Here is a 20,655-nt window from a genome sequence, read left to right on the forward strand (position 1 = left end):
AGGACATTTGGCGTCTCCATAATCCTACGGGTAGTGACTTTTCTTTCTTTTCTTCCCCCCATTCTAGTTTCTCTCATATTGATTATCTCTTGGTCCATTCGTCTCTTGTACAATCTTCTTCTTCCCGGTACATTCATCCTATTCTCGTCTCTGATTACGGGGCTGTTTCCTTTACACTTTTGACCTTTGCTCCCAAAACAGGTCCTCGCTCTTGGAGATTAAATACAGAGCTTTTACGTGATGACTCTCAGGTTCTGGCTCTGTCCAAAGAAATTGAAACTTTTTTCGCTGATAATGAAGGTTCAGTTAGCTCTCCAATAGTCTTATGGGATGCTTTTAAATGCACTCTTCGTGGTCCAATTATTAAATGTATGGCGAAGAGGAATGCTGACATCAAACTGGAACTTGTAGATTTAGCAGATAAGATCAAACACCAAGAGTCTCTCTATCGTAGTTCTAAAGACAAAGATTGTTTACAAACCATTAAGAATTTAAAGTATTCCTATAACACTATTGTTACCAAGAGAGCTCATATAGGCGTACAGGCTCAGAAATCTAAACGACTGCTATTAAAAAATCGAGCAGCTAAAATTCTGGCGGCGACGTTGAAATTTCAGGAATCTTCTTTTAAGTCTTCTCAGATTTCCTCTATTAATGATAGCTCTGGTGTTAAAAAATTTCAGACCACAGAGATTCTCTACCTTTTTCGAGACTTTTATAGTAAGCTTTATACTCCCACCACTCAATCCTCCTTTGACCAATGTCAAGATTTTTTTAAAACAATACCTATACAATCTGTGTCTGTTGAAGATAGTAATAAATTGGGTGGCGCGATTACTTCTGAGGAAATTATAACTGCAATTAAAGCTACACGATCTGGGAAAGCTCCCGGCCCTGATGGTTCCCCCATTTTGTTTTATAAGACCTTTCTTCCTTCTGTTGTTCCTCGTCTTAAGTCTGTTTTTGAGGCTTTCATTCAAGGGGGGTCGGTTTCGGGTTCGGCAGCTGACGCCACTATTGTGGTGATTCCAAAAGAGGGTAAGGATCATTCCGATCCCAAAAATTTCCGCCCTATTTCACTTCTTAATATGGAGGCAAAGATTTTTGCCAAAATTCTGACCAGGCGCTTGGAATCTTATATTCCTCAGCTTGTCCACCCATCTCAGACGGGTTTCGTTAAGGGTAGGCTTGCTAGGGACAACATTCATACCTTTTGCCATATTTTGGGTTCAGCTAAACGTTCTAACCTTCCGGCTGCTGCTTTGGCCCTTGATGCCGAAAAGGCCTTTGACAAGGTCTCTTGGCCTTTTTTGCGTGCTGTTCTTTGTGCACATAATCTTGGGGACTCTTTTGTTCATATGGTTATGTCTCTATATGCTCAGCCTAGTGCCAATATTAGAGTGAATGGGGTTACGTCTTTGTTTTTTAATCTTTGCCAAGGCACCAGACAAGGCTGTCCCTTATCCCCACTTTTGTTTTTACTTTCTATTGACACGCTCCTTAGACTGATTGATCTCCACCCAGATAATAAAGGTTTTAATTTTGGTTCCCATTGTATAAAGACGGCTGCCTATGCGGACGATGTTCTTATTTTCTCTGATGACATAGCGCTAGCTATTCCCGCCATTTCCGACACCATCTCTCTTTTTTCTAAGATATCGGGTTATACCCTTAATAGAGATAAGACGGAGATGCTCCCCTTGAATGCATATTGTTTCCCAGCACATATGGGTTCTGCAGGCTTTAAATGGCAATCTAAACAGCATAAATATTTAGGGATTTGGTCCCTAGTACCCTTTATGATACTGTGGCTTACAATGAAGCCCAGACTATAATCAAAGTGCGCCATCTTTTAGACACCTGGTCTCCTAAACATATTTCTTGGTGGGGTCGTCTCCAAACTCTCAAGATGATGATAACACCTATCATTCATTTTGTATCCTCTATGCTTCCTGTGAAATTATCCTCTTCTTTTTTTCATGAGATGGATGTCCTTACTTCTAGATTTCTCTGGAATGACAAGAGAGCTAGAATTGCATATACGTTTTTAAGAAAACCTTATGATATGGGTGGTTGTAATTTTCCTGATTGGGAGAAATACCTAGTTGCCTTTTTAGCCTCTCAAGGGGCTCTTTGGTTTTCCTCTGTCCCTGGTCATATGCCTTCTTGGCTGTTGATTGAGCAGGAACTTTCTTCCCCGTTGCCAACTTCTTCTTTTTTAACCACATCCACCTTATCTATTCCGTTCTCTCGTTCGATCATCTTAGATACCATTGCAGCAGTTCGGCTGATCCACAAGAGAGCTGCTATTCCAATACACAAATCAAGATGGTCCTCACTTTAGCGTACCTCTAAGATTAAAATTATTATTGATCCTACTTTGATGTCTTAGTGGGCTACTAAAGGGATTTCGCTTGTGCGCCATCTTTATGATTCAAATAATGATTCGTTACCCTTTTCATCCCTAGCTCGACAATTTTCTGTCACTAACTTAGACTTCTACACATTTTTAAAAATTAAAGTTGCGCTTGCTAAGTTGCGATTAGATCCCAATTCTCCTACCGTTACATTATTTCACTTGTGGATTTGATCTGGTCATGTGGCTTCCAAAATTTATAAATTTCTGTCTTCCACTTCCTCTGTCCAGCATACTGTTACCCAACAAAAATGGTTGCGCCACTTTGATCATGATCTCACGGAACATATTTCACCAGATTCCTGGCAGTTGATTGGGAAGCTTTCTCTTCGCAATAAAATTGCCCCCTCTTTGATTCAGTCTAAGTTCTTTTCTATCAATCTTCTTCATTGGACTCCAGTACGTTTACATTCCCTGAATCTGAAGGACAATGACCTGTGTTGGAGTCGAGGTCTATTGGCTGGTAATTTTCCACATATGTTTTTTGAGTGTTCGCTTCTTCAATCCTTTTGGGATCTGATACATAAACACCTTATGTTAATTTTTGATATTCAATTCCAGCTTTCCTTTCCCATGATTATGTTGGGCCCATTGGCTTCTCCAGTTCATTTGCCCGTAGATTCCTTGGACTTACAATTGATGGATCTGCTATTGACTGTTGCTGTCAAAGTGATTCTTATGGAGTGGAAGTCTTTTTCCTCAGTCTCATACAAACCTGGTGGGCATGTGTTTCCTTTTTGAGAAGTGCACACACTTCGGTTGATGAGGCCCATCTCTCCCCTTCGATCTCTAGTGGCATTTGGAGAGGTTTGGATGCATATATGAAGTTGGCCTCGGAAGGTTTGGTTGTTCAATATCCCTTTGTGTTGCCTGATTGAGTGGTGTTTGTTTCTTTGTTTGTTTTCTATGTGTAGCCTCACAGGAGATCGTTTTCTCTCTTTTCTTTCTTTCGTCTTTTCTTCTTTCCCTCTTTCTTCCTATTTTTCTCTATCTTCTTTTTCTTCTTCTCTTTTTTCCCTCTTTATATATCTTCTTTATCCCACAGTGAAACTTTTGATACTCTTTATGACTCCATTTTCTAAATTTTTCGTTTTTTTTACAACATACGTATGAATCTATCAGATGAAATATTTGTATCTAGTCATACTCATTATAGTATTCTTCTACAATGCTCTTCAATTGTATCACTTTGCATTGTATTTACTGTTTATTTTGCTCCTTTAAAATTAATAAAACTTTTGAACTAAAAATAAAAGCTGAGTGTCATCGGCATATTGTTAGAAATGGGATTTCTGGTTGGCTAGGGCTTGCGCCTAAGCCAGGTAGAAACCACCACTCTAGTCAGGGCAAGGTAGTTACACACTGATGATAACCCCTGCTCACCCCCTTGGTAGTTTGGCACAAGCAGTCAGGCTTATCCCAGAGGCAATGTGTAAAGCGTGTCCGCAACACACACACACAGCAGCAACACACTAGGCACACCACAATAGAAATTCCGCACAAGGTTATATATAAAAATAGCCTTTGTATTTTCCAAAACACATTAGAATAGTAATCACACAATATACACTGTGCCAACTGGCACTAGGCAATATTTACAGGGAATTGTATACACATGACAGGGCCAATTGGGCCACTGTCATAACCATCACAAAGCACAAATAGTAAATGTAGAACACAACCAGTAACTACTGGCAAAACACGGAATTTAGCATTATCCTGCAACATAAATCACATTATGCAATCAGCATCACATTAGGCGTAAAACACATTATGCGCCAACCTCATAAGCATAAACACATTATGCAATCACTTCATGAACATAGACATCAGAGGCATAAATAACAGTGCATTAATCACATTTATCATAGGCACCATATAAATCACATTAGGACCTGGCGCCCTACCAACCTAACACTGACCCCCTGGCCAACTGGCCTTCTCTCTGAGGCTCAAATGCCCTATGTCCAAAATGTGAGGGCTGGCTGGTAATGCAGCAACATCAAAGTGCGCAATTGCGCTGGGGCAGGACAAGAGTGTATCTCACTCCTTTCTTATCACAGGAAACCAAAAATGCCCCCAAGGAAATGATAGTGCTGGCAACATTGTGCCTCCTGGGTCTCCTAAAAATTATCTGGCCTAAACGTTGCAGCTGCCCCTAACTGCGGTGCAGCTGTGAAGAAAACTAGGCACTGGCATACTGTGCCGCCTGGACCCCAACTGGGCCCATGAAAACAATGGGCCCCACGTTGGAGCGGCCCGCTCCCCTGAGGGTCTGCACAGGACAACAGGCACCAGCAATGTGCCTTGAAAGGGGCCATCAATGCGCAACATAGAGCCCCCACTCAATGAGGCCATCTTATAGGCACCACTGGTCTACGGAGCAGGCGCAGAAACACGCGGGGCTCTCTCCGCTCATGAGAGCCCCGCCTCGAATCTGGCACAGGCACTGCCAGCTGCTGCCGCACTCCGCGGCACCCACAAAGGGGGAGTGGGCACCCGTCGGACTTCCTCAGGTGAGGCCTCACCCACAGTCAGGCGGACGCGCCTGGCTTCCTGTTTTGGGATAGGGCCACAGCGTTGGTTTCTTCTTCAGCGCCACAGTGCCGGGTGGGCACCCGGGTCCAAATAATCACAAAAGGGGGGTGGGCACCAACCAACAAACACCAAACGCGGGGTCTGCACTGGCTAGGAGACGCACCAATGCGGGGTGGGCACCCACGGCAATATAAAAAAATGCCGGTGGGCTCCCACTCCCCACGCTGTGTAGGGGAATCTCCAGGTCGTAGCCCAGTGCTGCAAGGTAAAAATAAAAGCGCTCTACGAGGCGCTAGGTCCTGGAATTCAAAAGAAAAGGTCAGGCAGGCCAGCACACAGGGCCCTCCAGCAGGAAGACAGTCCCTCGTGGCGGTTCCTTCTGGGGCCCAGCAGCAGCAAGCTCCCAGCACAAGAACAAGCACCCTTTCATGGAGTCACAGTCCCTATATTTATATTACCTCTTGGCTTTGTCTGCCCTGGTGAAGAACCGGGTTTTCTTAGAACCCAGCGGCGTCAGGGACACGCTCTAAAGTCTTCGGGTTCCCCTGTCCTGGCAAACAGAGACACGGAATACTTCTAGGTGGCGTCAGAGATCAAATTTATTAGCTGCAGCTAGTAACAGTAAACCAAGCAATACAACACGGTGTACAACTCAGGAAACTGCTCAATTTTTGTAGAGCAAGACATCACCTTATATTCACATTTTCAGCCCATTACAAATTCACACCCACTGCGGCGAATTCTGACGAATCAAGTACATTTTACACACATTATTACATTCCAAGAAGCTCACTTTACATTGTACCAACCCACAAGTTAATTATTAGGAATGTCCCAAATTCGATTATCACGAGCCGGACAAACCCATAATTGAAAGCATTACCCATGTAATGAAAAGACATAAGAAAAGGGGCAATTCAGATATTGAGTAGGATAAGATATGTGCAAGAAACTAAAAGTTAACGATATCCTGAACATTGATTGCCAATTTCAGACAACGATCTACTAGAGAAATTGGCTTCGTGGAAGGGTCAGTTTCAGGTGACGGGGTCAGCATCTTGCAGTTCACTCGCAAGTCGAAAAGGCCATGTTAATATGTACATGAACAACGAAGCCCATGCAACTTTGTTCGTTCGTTTACTTCCACGGCCTACGTGAGGGCAACATAAAATGGCGTCTCGAGCAACGCAAACAAAATGGAGTCCGGTCCCGAAAACCACGGAACCTCACTGGCACAGGGCTCGGGGGAACCAGACAAAACTGGTTCGAGGGGAATTTGATCACTTTGTTTACAAGGCTCCTCTTCCCCTTTGTCAGGTGGGGGCTTGTCATCAGACACATCACAGGGGGTGGAGCCAGCATTGTACAGGCTAGGCACAGACCTATTCAGGGACCAGGGACTTCTCCCACTACTCCAAATGCAGATGTCCCATTCATCCTAGTGCTGACTCACCCTGCCCCCCCTGGAGCCACACATACCTCACCAGCCCATGTCACTCAAAAGCCAGACATGCAATTCACATCAGGCAGGCAGACACATAGCACACAGAAATGCCAACTTCCAAAAGTGGCATTTCTAAAATAGTTATAATAAATCTGCGCACACCATTGCACAGCATTTATTATTACCATTCCAAATATACCAAACGTGACCACACTGCTCCTCTCATATCAGCAATTACCACTGAAAAAAATTATCAGGGAATCCCCAATGTATTCCTGTGAGAGGGCAGCCTCACAGTAGTGAGAAACCAAAATGGGAGTTTGTCACTACCAGGACATGTCCTACCTTTTACCTACAATGCACCCTGCCCATAGGGCTAACTAGGGCCTACCTTAGGGGTGACTGACTTGCAGAAAAAGGGGGGTCACAGACATGGCACACACACAGCGGCAGTAACACTGCATGCACACTCCCTGCAATGGCAGAGGACTGTGATAGGTTTGAAAGGCTACTTTGGTGGATGGCGCAATCAGCGCTGCAAGCCCATCAGTAGCATTTAATTTACCAGCCCTGGGTATATGAGATACCACTTTACAAGGGACTGACAGGTTAATTAAATAGGCCGAACAAGTGTAGACCAATCTTACCATATTTAACAAAGAGAGCACATGCACTTTACACTGGACAGCAGTGCTAAAGTGCCCAAAGTCCTAAAACCACCAACACCATGTCAGAAAAAAAACTAGGAGAAAGGTAACAAGTTTAGGGATGACCCTGCAAAAAGGGCCAAGTCCAACATATCCCCCTTCCAGCCAAAACGCAGGGTAGACCTATCACCACCTTGATGGGCTTCTCTGCTTTGAGTGATAGAACACAGATGTAGGCCCCCAACTGCAGGGACACCTTCCAGTCCTACGCCACTCCGATCCCTTGTGGGTCCCTCTGTAAAAGCTCTCAGGACCAACTAGGCTACCCCACTGGTACTCCCTAGCTGTCAATGGCCAGGACCAGGCCCTAGGGCACCCAGATGTTTCTGGTCCTCGCCAATCCAGAGTGCGGGGCAGTAACCCCTGGCACATAGTAACCATTCTCCACTCTTCCTCTCAGTAGAGTTACAAACTGCCACTGATCCTCCAAGCTAGGGTCCGTACCCTCAGGCTGACCAGAAGTCACGGGGTGAGGCTCTCCTCCCCTACCTCTTCTTCTGGGGACCCACACTCGCCTCCTATGAGAGGCAACCTCAGAACACAACTCACCCACCAATTCAGGACCTCTCTCCAGCAACTGGTTTGCCAACCTGGGATCTAAACCCTCAGGTTGCACCGGGGTCAGAGGTGCGGACTCCCTCCCTCTGCACCCCCTTCCAGGATCCTGCACCCTCCCAACTGGAGTGGTACCCCTAGAAGCTACATCGGTCAGGACACTGCTTACAGTTGTCTTTCCCTCCCGGTCAGGCATACCCTGAACCTGGCCTCCCAACCCAGGGACGTAACGCTGTGGTTGAACAATTGCCTAGTGAGCCAGGACTTCCTGGGGAGCACAGATGTCCCCCCCAAGGGTGTCACATAACTCATGTGTCGTGTGACAGTCTGCCTGGTGCAGATCTCTAGACCCCTATCCATCTGACAGCGTGTGAAGATCCCCCTGGACAGAAGTGTTGTCACCATGGTCATTCATTGATGACTCAGCCCTTCTGGCTGGCCCCTGACCCACTGGTTCTTCCACTAGGGACTCTTTCCCCCTCTCATCCCTCAATCTGGACTTCTGCGCCCTCCACTTAGGAGTGGTACTGCCAGACACCAGAACTGATGGAGGCCTGCTTACAGACACTCCAAGTTCACTTGACACGGGGAGATCCCCCTCAACGAACCGTCCATCAGGCGAGACTAGGCTCAGGGCCGGACTGACTACCGGGCGTTTTGGAATGTTGCCGAGCTGGGGGCTGATTTCACTGCAGTGGGGGTTGATTTCGTTCATGGAGACCTAAGTGTACTTAGAAATAATTAAAGCAAATCGAATTTCGTTCAGTACACGCAGGTCCCCATCAACGAAATCAGCCTCTAGCTCAGCAGCATTCCAAAATGCCCAGTAGCCAGTCCGGCCCTGACTAGGCTCCCTACCTGGTGTTCCCTTAAGGAACCATCCAGTACTGGAGACCGAGTTTGGGGCACTTCGCGACACACCCCGGTCTCCCTCCTTCTCCTGCGAGACAGGATGTGAGGCCCTAAAACCTCCTTACTATAAAGGGACCTAGCCGGGCTCCTCTGAACCTCTCCCACCACTCTGGGTTGGACGATACCTGAACCACCCCTCTAAAGGGTCACTCCCCAATGCCTCTTCTGAACCTCGGGCAACCACCTAGAGGTCTGCTTCCCGTGCAAGCTCCCTGGGATCAGACAACTCAAACTCCAACAGGTGTTGGCGCAACCCCGGAAAACAATTGCTCTCTGACAACCAGAATGAACAGCCCTTCAAAATCCTTTGCCGTGCTAACCATCACCCAATCATCCAGTCCATCACAACATTCATCCACAAACTCCCCCCAAGACTGGTGAGGCAGTTTCTGACTACCCTGGAACCTCAACCTGTATCCCTCTTTCCGGGTACCAGATACCATACTCTGGGAACTGGGAATGGGACTTCCTGCACTGGACTCCATATTGCTGCCACCACTGGACCCCACCCTTACTGGGGAATCCAGACAACTAAAACTGCACTCAGGGGATAATCTACCCTCCAGAGTTAGCTTCTTCCTGGCGAAGGCCCTCTCAGCCTCCGCTATCCTCCCCTGCACTAGGACCCTCTCAGTCTCTAGGTTTTTCTCCTCCACACCCAGCTGCGCTATCTCCTTGGCATGCTCTAACCTGAGCTTCTCCAAAGCCAGCTGATGCTCCCTTTCTTCCCTCCTATCTACCCACTCCTCTGTGGACAGGGAAATGGATGGGGCACTGCCCCGGCACTGGACCTAGCAAGGGACTCCTTATCTATGGGGTCCTCACTCTCTACTGGCGTCCCTGCCCTGTCATTTTCTTCCTCCTCTTCAGAGTCTTCAGGGCCACCCTCAGACCCACGATCCTCTTGATGTGTGGTCCGGGAATTCTCCAGTTCACGCCTTCATATATCTTTTTGCCAGTCTAGCAGGGCTGTCTAAGGGATCACTTCCTCACTCACTGCTAAGCCTCCCTCATCACAGAACCTCCTTAACTCCAACATACTGTATTCCAACAGATCATATGCATTAAAGGAAGATTCAATTTTTGGCAAGAGACACAACCCACAGTGCAACACAAGACTCCTAGGCGTAAGATCTGAAGCATGAGTACACAATTAAAAAATGACACTTTTAGGAGCAAAATAAAACTCAGGAAAAATAATCCCTAAATGTGATTCTCTAAATGCAGAGTTTGTACTGCAATCAGTTGTCGCTGTGGTACTATGCAAACGCAAGTCCTATCCTCACCACTGACAACCAATGTTAGAAATGGGATTTCTGGTTGGCTAGGGCTTGCGCCTAAGCCAGGCAGAAACCACCACTCTAGACAGGGCAAAGGAGTTACACACTGATGATAACCCCTGCTTACCCCCTTGGTAGCTTGGCACGAGCAGTCAGGCTTACCCCAGAGGCAATGTGTAAAGCGTTTGCGCAACACACACACAGCAGCAACACACTAGGCACACCACAAAAGAAACTCCACACAAGGTTATATATAAAAATAGCCTTTGTATTATCTAAAATACATTAGATTAGTAATCAAACAATATACACTGTGCCAAATGGCACTAGGAAATATTTACAGGGGATTATATACACATGACAGGGCCAATTGGGCCACTGGCATAACCATCACAAAGCACAAATAGTAAATGTAGAACACAACCAATAACTACTGGCAAAACACTTTACTCAGCATTATCCTGCAACATAAATCACATTATGCAATCAGCATCACATTAGGCGCAATACACATTATGAGCCAACCTCATAAGCATAAACACATTATGCAATCCCTTCATAAACATAGACATCAGAGGCATAAATCATTGTGCATAAATCACATTTATCATAGGCACCACATAAATTACATTAGGGCCTGGCGCCTTACCAACCTAACACTGACCCCTGGCCAACTGGCTTCTCTCTGGGGCTCAAGTACCCTATGTCCAAAATGTCAGGGCTGGCTGCCAATGCAGCAACATCAAAGTGCGCAATTGCACTGGGCAGGGCAGGAGTGTATCTCACTCCTTTCTTATCACAGGAAACCAAAAATGCCCCAAAGGAAATAATAGCGCTGGCACCACTGTGCCTCCTGGGTCCCCACTAGGACTCCTAAAAATGATCTGGCCTAAACGTTGCAGCTGCCACTAATTGCGGTGCAGATGTGAAGAAAACTAGGCACTGGCTCTACTGTGCCGCCTGGACCCTCACTGGGGCACTGAAAACAATGTACCCCACGTTGAAGCGGCCCGCTCTCCAGCGGGTCCGCTCAGGATAACAGGCACAGCAATGTGCCTCAAAAGGGTCTATCAATGCGCAACATAGAGCCCCCACTCACGGGGGCTCTGAAGGCTCTGCTCTCACTGGTGCCGTCTCATAGGCACCTCCGGTCTCCGTGGCCATTGCAGCAACACGTGGAGCACTCTTCGCTCACAAGAGTCCCGCCTCGAATCTAGCACAGGCGCTGCCTGTTCTGGCGGCACCCACAAAGGTGGGGTGGGCTTCCGCCGGACTTCCTCGGGTGAGGCCCCGCCCTCAGTCAGGGGGTCGCGCCTGGCTTCCGGTTTTGGGATCGGGCCACGGCGGTGATTTCTACTTCAGCGCCAGAGTGCGGGGTAGGCACCCGCCTCTAAATAAGGATTCCCCATGCGCACAAACCAACCCAACCTACTTAGACCAAATCCCTCACATCACCCAAGATGTCTTTTTTGCTTTACTTAAAAAAGTCAGATCCGGTTCTCCTTCGGATAGCTGTCCTCCAAGAAGTGTTTTAACACTGTCCAGATCCCCTTTTGTCTCTTCTTAACAATTCCCTCACCCAAGTGGTCGTTCCCAACTTATTCAAAAGCGCGTGCGTTGTTCCTATTCTGAAAAAACGAGTGCTGATCCCTCGAAACCTAGCAACTACCGCCCCATATCTCTGTTGCCTTACATAAGCAAAATTTTGGAAGCCAACGTTGCTAATTGCTTTAGCACTTTTATAGAGCATTCACACTATTTGGATTTAGACTGGCCCACTCAACTGAGTCAGTCATCTTGGCAGCCCTAGATGAATTAAGAGGGGAGGCCGACCAGGGCTCCACCCAAGCCCTGGTGCTTCTTGATCTGTCGGCCGCCTTTGACGTGGTCGACCATCACTTGCTGATCAGCCGTGTTGGCTGTGCTGAGATCCAGGGTCTGGCATTGAAGTGGGTCTCCTCTTTTCCCAGCAATCCCTTCAAGCAGTTTGTCTTGCCAACTTTCCTGCTGAGAAGAGAAGACTGACCTGCGGTGTCCCACAGGGCTCTTCCCTCTCACCTCTCTTGTTTAATTTGGACATTTTTCCCCTGATTCTGGCCCTCCGAAAGAGAGAGGTTGTAACTTTCAACTATGCTGATGATCTTCAGCTATCGAATGAATGAATGAAAGACTTTTAGAGCACGGACTTCGCCCAAGGGCATCAAGGTGCTAGCACAGATCAGCATGCAAGCAAAACCGCAAGCAAATTCCTACTCAAACCAGACTCTCAGGGAACAACCATGTCTTCAGGGCTTTATGAAAGATTGAGTATACTTGATGCCCCGAGAGAAAGTCCGGGAGGGAGTTCCAAACATTCGCAGCCGCAAATGAATATGCCCTCCCGCCCTAGGAACAACAAAAAGGTTCTTTTTTGCTGGCCTCAGGTTCCTAGAGGGCACATGCTGTTGAATGATGGTCTTTATGCCCGAAGGGCCCAGGCCATAGTATGCTTTATGAGTAAGGCAGAGGGTTTTAAACACAATTCTACGATCCACCGGGAGCCAGTGCAACGACCCAAGGGAAGACGAGACCGAATGATGTTTCGGAAGGTCCATCATCAGCCTGGCAGCAGCATTTTGCACCAACTGCAGGCGGTGCAGCTACCTTTGTTGATGCCTAAATAGAGGGTGTTACAGTAGTCCAATCTGGACAGTATTAATGCAACCACCACTCTTTCGCGTGCTTCAAGTGAAAGGAACTGAGAAATTTTCCATTTGATCCGGATAAGCCCGGATAGTGTTCAAGATCGATGCCTCACCATCATCAATGGCTAGTTTCCAATCTGCAATGAATTTTATTGGTAATTGGCTGAATGCCAATCAGCTCAAATTTAATCCCGATAAAACTGAGCTTATTCTTACTGGTAGCTCATCCAATGAGTGGAATTCTAACTTTTGTCCTCCATTACTACGGTGTCCCCCTTCCCAACTGGCTTCTCTCTGGAGCTCAAGTGCCCTATGTCCAAAATGTCAGTACTGGCTGCCTTAGGGGTGACTGCCCTATGTCTAAAATGTCAGGGCTTGCTACCTTAGGGGTGACTGAAATGCAGAAAAAAGGGGGTCACAGACATGGCACACACTTTAGGTGCCACGTCACAGCGCCAGTAACACTGAGCGCACAGGGCCTGCAATGGCAGAGGCCTGAGATAGGTTTAAAAGGCTACTTCGGTGGGTGGCGCAATCAGCGCTGCAAGCCCACCAGTAGCATTTAATTTACCAGCCCGGGTATATGAGATAACCTCTTTACAAGGGACTGACAGGTAAATTAAACAGGCAAAACTGGTGTAGACAAATCTTACCATATTTAACACACACTTTACACTGGACAGCCGTACTAAAGTGCCCAGAGTCCTAAAACCACCAACATCATGTCAGAAAAAAACTAGGAGAAAGGCAAAAAGTTAAGGGATGACCATGCAAAAAGGGCCAATTCCAAAACGTATGCAATCATTTTGACTTCATGATCCTCTGCCAACTGAACCAAGGGAGTCACATAAATGTTATAGAGATGGGGGCTCAAGGAGGACCCCTGCAACACACCTGTCAATACCCACTGTGGTTTGGAAGAAAACGGGGGGGTGCCATATCTGTTGCCTGCGACCCTCCAAGAATGATTTTAGCCAGCTCCAGGCAGTGCCTGATATTCCTATGTCAGCAAGTCAAGCAAGCAGCAGAAATTGGGGAATGGTATTGAATGCTGCCGAAAGGTCCAGCAAAATCAGAGCTGCCCTGGGTTGTGCGCATAAGCCATGCACGGTGCAGTTTCTAGTGTTTTCAGGCCATTGCTTGTGTGGCCCTCAAGGTGAGTGCAGCGGGCCATTCCTGCATCACGCCTCATTAGTCGTGTGGCCTTCAAGCTGAGCACATTGACCGGTTTCCCTTCGGAACCCGCGTTGTGTGCATACATTCTTGTTACAAGCTCGCCTTCTCTTGCATACTGTTACCATGCACTATTTCCTCTAGACACACACTCTCCGTGTGCAACATCGGTGGTCATCTTTGATTGGGGTAATCACTAATCAGGGACTATTTTTTCGAACCTGTTTGTAGCAACTGAACATTTGCCTGCACAACCCTGGCCCATGGACAGCTTGACTTAACCGCATGCGTGCGGGCGGAATTCCGCCCGTACGCTGGGTTTTGCGAAAGCGCACTTTACGTGACGAGCTGGGCTCGTCATGAGCGTGCGAGGAGGCTACGCCATGACGAGCCCAGCTCGTCATGAGCGTCGAAGGGGTTAAACAAGAAAAGAGTGTAAGAACTCTAATAACGACAACAAGAGCAGGAAAACAGGGATACAAAAGACCAATTAGGTTTGTATAGAAAGCCCTCACTCACCAATCTAGTTGGTGACATGCTTCATCATAGGGCCCGTCTGGGAGAGGCCGAATGCCTCCCCAGTGTGCTACAACGCCAGATTTACTGCGGAGCGGGTATTGTGAAATGGAGAATGATAAGTGATAGTGGTGGTGGTGAAGATTAAAAATATCTAAGTTGTATCAAAAAAATATTTAATGTTTGATCAATTGGACATATTAAAATCAATGTGTTGGAAAACAAGCCAAATAGATTGTTTAGCTATTTCCAGATAGTTTACAAGTGGGTCAACATGTTTCTGCCGTAGGAGGTGTAAATTTACCAGGCATTCATCAGGACCAAAAAGTGGACTAAACCCCGGCGGTATAAGCACGCTAAGGCCCACCCTAACCTAGGGACGTGAAAGTGAAAATATGTACAAAGTGCAAGTGAAGGAAAAAATCCTTCTCTGGTACTCTCGATTTGAGAAACCAAAAAATTGTGCACCTGCAAAGGAAGCGACATGGACATACATAAAAGAGACAGAACAAACAATTAATTATTGGTCTTAGCTCAAGAGTATGTTTATTGTAGTCACAAAGTGCTCTAGTTGTGAAAAATTACCAACCGGTAGTCTAGCGATATATTTAACACCAAACCAAGTCAGGAGGGTGGTGTTCGCGCCAGGGGGTGGGTACATAAGTGCATAAGAGATCGGTAAAAATGCACTCAGCATTATTCACATGCTGGTCGACCCACACGAGGGGCGTATGTGGATGGTAGGCTCAATGGACCAAATGGCCAGTGACCCCAGCAGTAAAACAAAATGTTAAAAAGTTTGCTCTTGAATGGTGAGAGACAATCACACCATGGATCTCGGGAGGGTGGTGGTTGCGAAATCGGCACACCCTTAGGGATAAAGAGACACCATTCAGCAATTAAAACAGACAGGTGGTACTTAGCTCGTGATGTTGGCAGAGGCGGCGTCTAGACTTACGCCCTCGACGGCAGGCACCCACTGGAAACCTGCAGATCACCCTCAGTAACTGGACCCCAAAGATGTTCCTTCGGTCCGGTGGCGAGGTATATGAAGGCAAGTGAGAGCGGCGCCCAGTTCCGGGGTGGGCATGGTTACGTCAGGAGACGTCTTTCAGTCCAATCAGGGAGGACGTTCCGAACAGGGGCAAGTAGTATGGGGAAAACAACTAGACCGAGAGTGGTCCGTGTTTGCTCAAGTACAAAACTTTATTGTCAGGAAAAGTAGTGGGCACTGGTGAGAGGCTGACAGCCCACAGAGCTAGAGGGCGGTTTAGATGTCACAAATTGGCAAGTTCGATGGATAGGTACTGTATGAAATTAGACTGATCGCAAGGGGGGGAAAAAAAAGCCATGCACGGTGCCGTTTCTAGTGTTTTCAGGCCATTGGTCGTGTGGCCCTCAAGGTGAGTGCAGCGGGCCATTCCGTGCATCATGCCTCATTAGTCGTGTGGCCTTCAAGCTGAGCACATTGACCGGTTTCCCTTCGGAGCCCGCGTTGTGTGCATGCATTCTTGTTACAAGCTCGCCTTCTCTTGCATACTGTTACCATGCACTATTTCCTCTAGACACACACTCTCTGTGTGCAACATCGGTGGTCATCTTTGATTGGGGTAATCAGGGACTATTTTTTCGAACCTGTTTGTAGCAACTGAACATTTGCCTGCACAACCCTGGCCCATGGACAGCTTGGCCAGTAACCTATTCCAGGCCTATGCTACATCAGTGATAGGCACACCTGCAAATACAGTCTTAAAAAAAGATACATTGATTTCAAGCAAGCCTGCATCAATAACTGGTGACAGGTATACCTGTACACTAAATCCTTTGACTACGTGATATTGAGTTATTCAGTTAACGTATAGTGTGGCAGCAACTCACTCACGCACGGTCACCTCATGGAGAGGATATTAGCACAACTGCCTTTCCTTGAAGTACCTGCCACTCCTGCACTGAATTGGCAACAGTGGTAGGAAACCTTTGAGGCTTACCTGGAAGTTGCTGGGGAGGTGTTTAATGTTCCCATGAGTTCTGGTGAAGATGGTGATTCGGCTATGGTGGTTGATGATTATGCCTCAATAGTCAAGACTTTAGATAAAAGGTTTAATCCTAAGAAAATTATTAAATTGGAACGACACAAGTTTCTTCAACGTTTGCAGGCCCAGGGGAAATCTTTTGGTGATTTTGTTGCTGCCCTCAGAACTCTTGCTGTGTCATGCAACTACAGGGAATCCAAAGATGAGATCCTATGTGATCCGTTGATTGAACAAACCAACAACAAAAGAGTTCAAGAGAAATGTTTGTCCACTTAGGATCCTGATTTGGAGACAGCTATGACACTGGATAGAAGTATTGAGCACTCACAGTTGTGTAGGAATGAGATGAACAAGGGTAGCAAGGGCAATGAAGTGAAGCTACTCAATTTGAAACAAAATAAGCAACCCATGAAAGCGACTGGTGCTGCTACCTTGCGTGGCTCTGAGACTCTGCAACCTTCTTTCAAATCGTCTAGGGGGTACAAACAGGAGTTTTTGTGTTACAGTAGAGGCAGTAAGTCTCAACTGGGTAATGCTAAGTTCTGCTTCTGCTTCGTAGTGAACCAAACCTGTTTCAAGTGTGGCAAGAAAGGCCACTTGGCACGCTTGTGCAAAGCTGGCCCTAATCAGAGAACTACTCCCGCACAGATGGTCAAAACCATTGAAGAACATTTTAATGACTCTGATGAGGACAGTAATGTTGTACTTATTTTATCTACTTAATATCGGGAAGAATGTGGAGTGGTTGAAGTGTCATCAGTGATGGGTTTACAAAAAAGGAAGCCTCCATCTTGTGTGATTTCGTTGAATAAGAGAGATGTTAGATATATGGCAGATTCTGTTTCCCTATTCACTTTGATGAACATGAGTGATTTCAGCAAATTGGGGATGTGCAACTGCAGCAATCTCGGGTTAACATTTTTGAAAATGGCGACCAAAGAATAGAAATTCTCTGAACATTTTGGGGCTAATTTGTAGTTTGGTGAGAAATCTGTTATTGGACCTGTGTATGTAGTCAAAGATGGGGCGTACTTGTTAGGTTGGGACAAACAAGGGGATGTTGGTAATATTTTAGACCCCAATTATCCAGAAATGGCAATACCAAAACAAATGCTGTGTGAGTTTGGTGTTGTACAACATGCTGAAAATCTTTCCAATTCTAGCCAGGTTTCCCATTTGAAAATTTATGTTTGGGTCAAGGAATATACTGAGGTCTTTACTGACAAATTGGGGAAACTGAAGGGTGTCCAGCATCGTATTGTGCTCAAAGATAATGCACTGGTAGTGTCCCACAAGGTGTGTGAAGTTCCATAAAGGTCTGCGTGACAAGCTGAAGCGTGAATTGAACAAATTGTGTTGATGGGGGTGATTGAGCCCATTGAGGGGTTTAGATGGTTGGCTCCCATAGTTCTAGAACGCAAGGTTGATAAGTCTTTAAGACGCTGTGTGGATTTGAGGGATCTAAATTCTAATATTTGGGTGGATTGCCAACCCCTACCCAACATCAGCGAGATGTTGGCAACTTTGGTAGATGCTTGTGTATTTACGTCTCTGGATATATCTTTAGCCTATCACCAGGTTGAACTGAGCGGGGATTCCAGGCACCTCACATCGTTTGTTACTCCTAAAGGAGCTAGTTGTTACATTCAGATGCCCTTTGGCATGGCGTTGACATCTGCTGTGATGCAGCGTTTAATGAACAAATCATTTGTTAACATCAAAAGGGTCACTTTATTGAAAAAGAGGCGTTAGCCTTATGGTGGGGTGTTCGACACTTTTTTGTGGGGTAATGAATTAATTCTAAGGGATGATCACAAACCATTAGTGGATCTGTTTACTACTAGAGGCGGTGGAAGGGCTAACCCGCGTATTGCTAAATGGCAATACAGATTGCAAGAATTCCAGTACAGATTGGCGTATGTGACGGGTGCCAGGATTTCGTGGCTGATTGTCTCTCTAGATTGTCACTGGAGGGTGTGGGTGATGAAGCATCAGATGATGTGGAGATGGTGTGTGTTTTTTTAGTTCAATTGATGTTACAGTGAAAGGTGCATTATCCGAGCAAGAGTGGTTGAAAGCGGTGTGAAATGACAAAGAGTTTCAAGATGTGGCCAATTTTGTTGCTAATGATTGGTCCATTAACAATGCGACCTCAGAGGCATTGGTTCACTACAGGAGAGTGGGGGAGGATTTTCCATTCTTGGGGGCATTTTGGGCAGAGGTGGGCAGTTTATCATTCTGAGTGTCCTTCCTTGGGATTTTTGCCATGAAGCACAGTCTGAGAGAGGATTTTTGGAGGCCTGGGGTGGACAGGTCTATTTAACATTTTGTCCGTGAGTGTTGCATGTGTGTGCTTAGTGATAAGTCACAAGTTACATGCCCTTCACCGGGTAATCCTGTGGTAGTTAAAAACACCCCATGGTCTGAAGTTGCATTTCAATTGTCTGGACCTTTTGGTGTGGTAGGTAGCCCACCCAAATATGCCTTAGTTTTGATCAACCATATGTCTAAATGGACTGAAATGATGTTTGTGGAAAACGTGTGCTGGAACAGTTATTAAGCTCTTCAAGGGGTTGTTTTTGAGGGCGGGCTTGCCATAAGAGTTAGTGACTGGCAATGGCACTCAGCTGGTATCCAAGGAAAGGAAGAATTTCTTGGGTGAGTTGGGCATAAGACATATTAACTTCTTTGTGTCATCCCTGTAGTAATGGTCTTGTTGAAAGAGTGAACCGTTTCATCAAGTACCAGTTGCAGCTGGCACTTATCAATGGGTTGTATTGTAAGGAAACAATTGATGACATGTGTGGGTCATAATAACAACTCCTTGTATAAGTACAGGAGTGTCCCCTTTCACTTTACTGGAAGGCAGAGTTGCTGGAACCAAATTGAACAAGGAGTGGATGTCTAGTAATGCGAAGGATGTCAGGAGTAGTGCATGTGAGAGCTGCGGTACAGAGTAAATATGTCACTGTGAGCGAACAGCACAGAACCTAGGCAGTTCAGGTTGGAGACTGGGTGAGAATCAGGAAACCTGGTTTTATCCGCAAAGGGTTGTTGCATTTTTCTCCACTTATCAGAGTGAAAGATCATGTGGTAGTATTGGAGGATGGCAAAACATTGAATAAGTGTTTTGTTTCAGAAGTGCCAGAATCCAACGCAGAGTATGTGGCCAGCAGATTGAGACTTCAATTGGACTCAGTGGAGAGAGAACCCAGAGACGAACATGTAAGGGGCAAAATGGATTATCACTCTTAGCCTGCTCAATGTAACAACCAGTTTGAAAAAATTATTTATGGGAGGGTAAGATCCAGTCCAGTGAAGTTTAAGGATTATGTCATGGATTGACTTCAATACATTTTTGCTTTGATGTATTCTTTATGGGCCCGATTCACAGAATGAACTTAAGACTCAGTCCTAAACTTACTACTATTTTGGTATTCACAGAATGCACTTACTACTTTTCGCATTCACAGAATGAACTTAAGACTCAATCCTAAACTTACTACTATTTTGGTATTCACAGAATGCACGTACTACTTTTGGTATTCACAGAAGTTAGGATTTTGTCTTAAGTTTGTCTTAAGACAAACTTAAGACAGACTTAAGACAGACTTAAGTTAGGATTTTGTCTTAAGTCTGTCTTAAGTCTGTCTTAAATCTGTCTTAAGTTGGTCTTAAGTCTGTCTTAAGTCTGTCTTAAGTTTGTCTTAAGTCTGTTTTAAGTCTGTCTTAAGTCTGTTTTAAGACAAACTTAAGACAAAATCCTAACTTCTATGAATACCAAAAGTAGTACGTTCATTCTGCGAATGCCAAAAGTCGTAAGTACATTCTATGAATACCAAAATAGTAGTAAGTTTAGGATTGAGTCTTAAGTTCATTCTGTGAATCGGGCCCTATAAATTTGGGTTATTTAGCTTTTATTGCTTATAGTTGGGTGGTATTTTCTTGTTCGTTGTGAAGGAAGGGGAGTGTGTTGGGATGTGCTGGGGAGTGTAGAATGTGGGGTGGGGGCATGCTGGTGTTCCCTGTGTGAAACAGCGAGAGGGTTCAATGGAAGAGTTCAGACGGCATTTGCTGCTGGGAGTGGATAGTTAAACGAGCTCCTACCCGAAGCGGTGGATCTCATTTTCTCATCAATAATCCTTTTTGTGGAGCACGGTCTGCTTTCTATATCCCTGCAGTAGACAAATAAGGCTTATCACTACCTCCCGGGATTTAGTGTCACATCGTTTTCACCACCTGGGATACAGCAGGAAGTAATTAGTGCTTGATTTTCCTTACAAAAAAGGCAGAAGCCCAATTGTTTTCTTGCATCAGCCATTCCAAATGTTAGTAATGCCAGTCCTTTTTCTACTGCATGCTTTCTTTAACCACCATCTAATTCACAACATTGTATC

The sequence above is a fragment of the Lissotriton helveticus genome, chromosome 1_1 (genome assembly GCF_964261635.1).
Source record: "Lissotriton helveticus chromosome 1_1, aLisHel1.1, whole genome shotgun sequence".
In the NCBI taxonomy this organism is placed as follows: domain Eukaryota; kingdom Metazoa; phylum Chordata; class Amphibia; order Caudata; family Salamandridae; genus Lissotriton; species Lissotriton helveticus.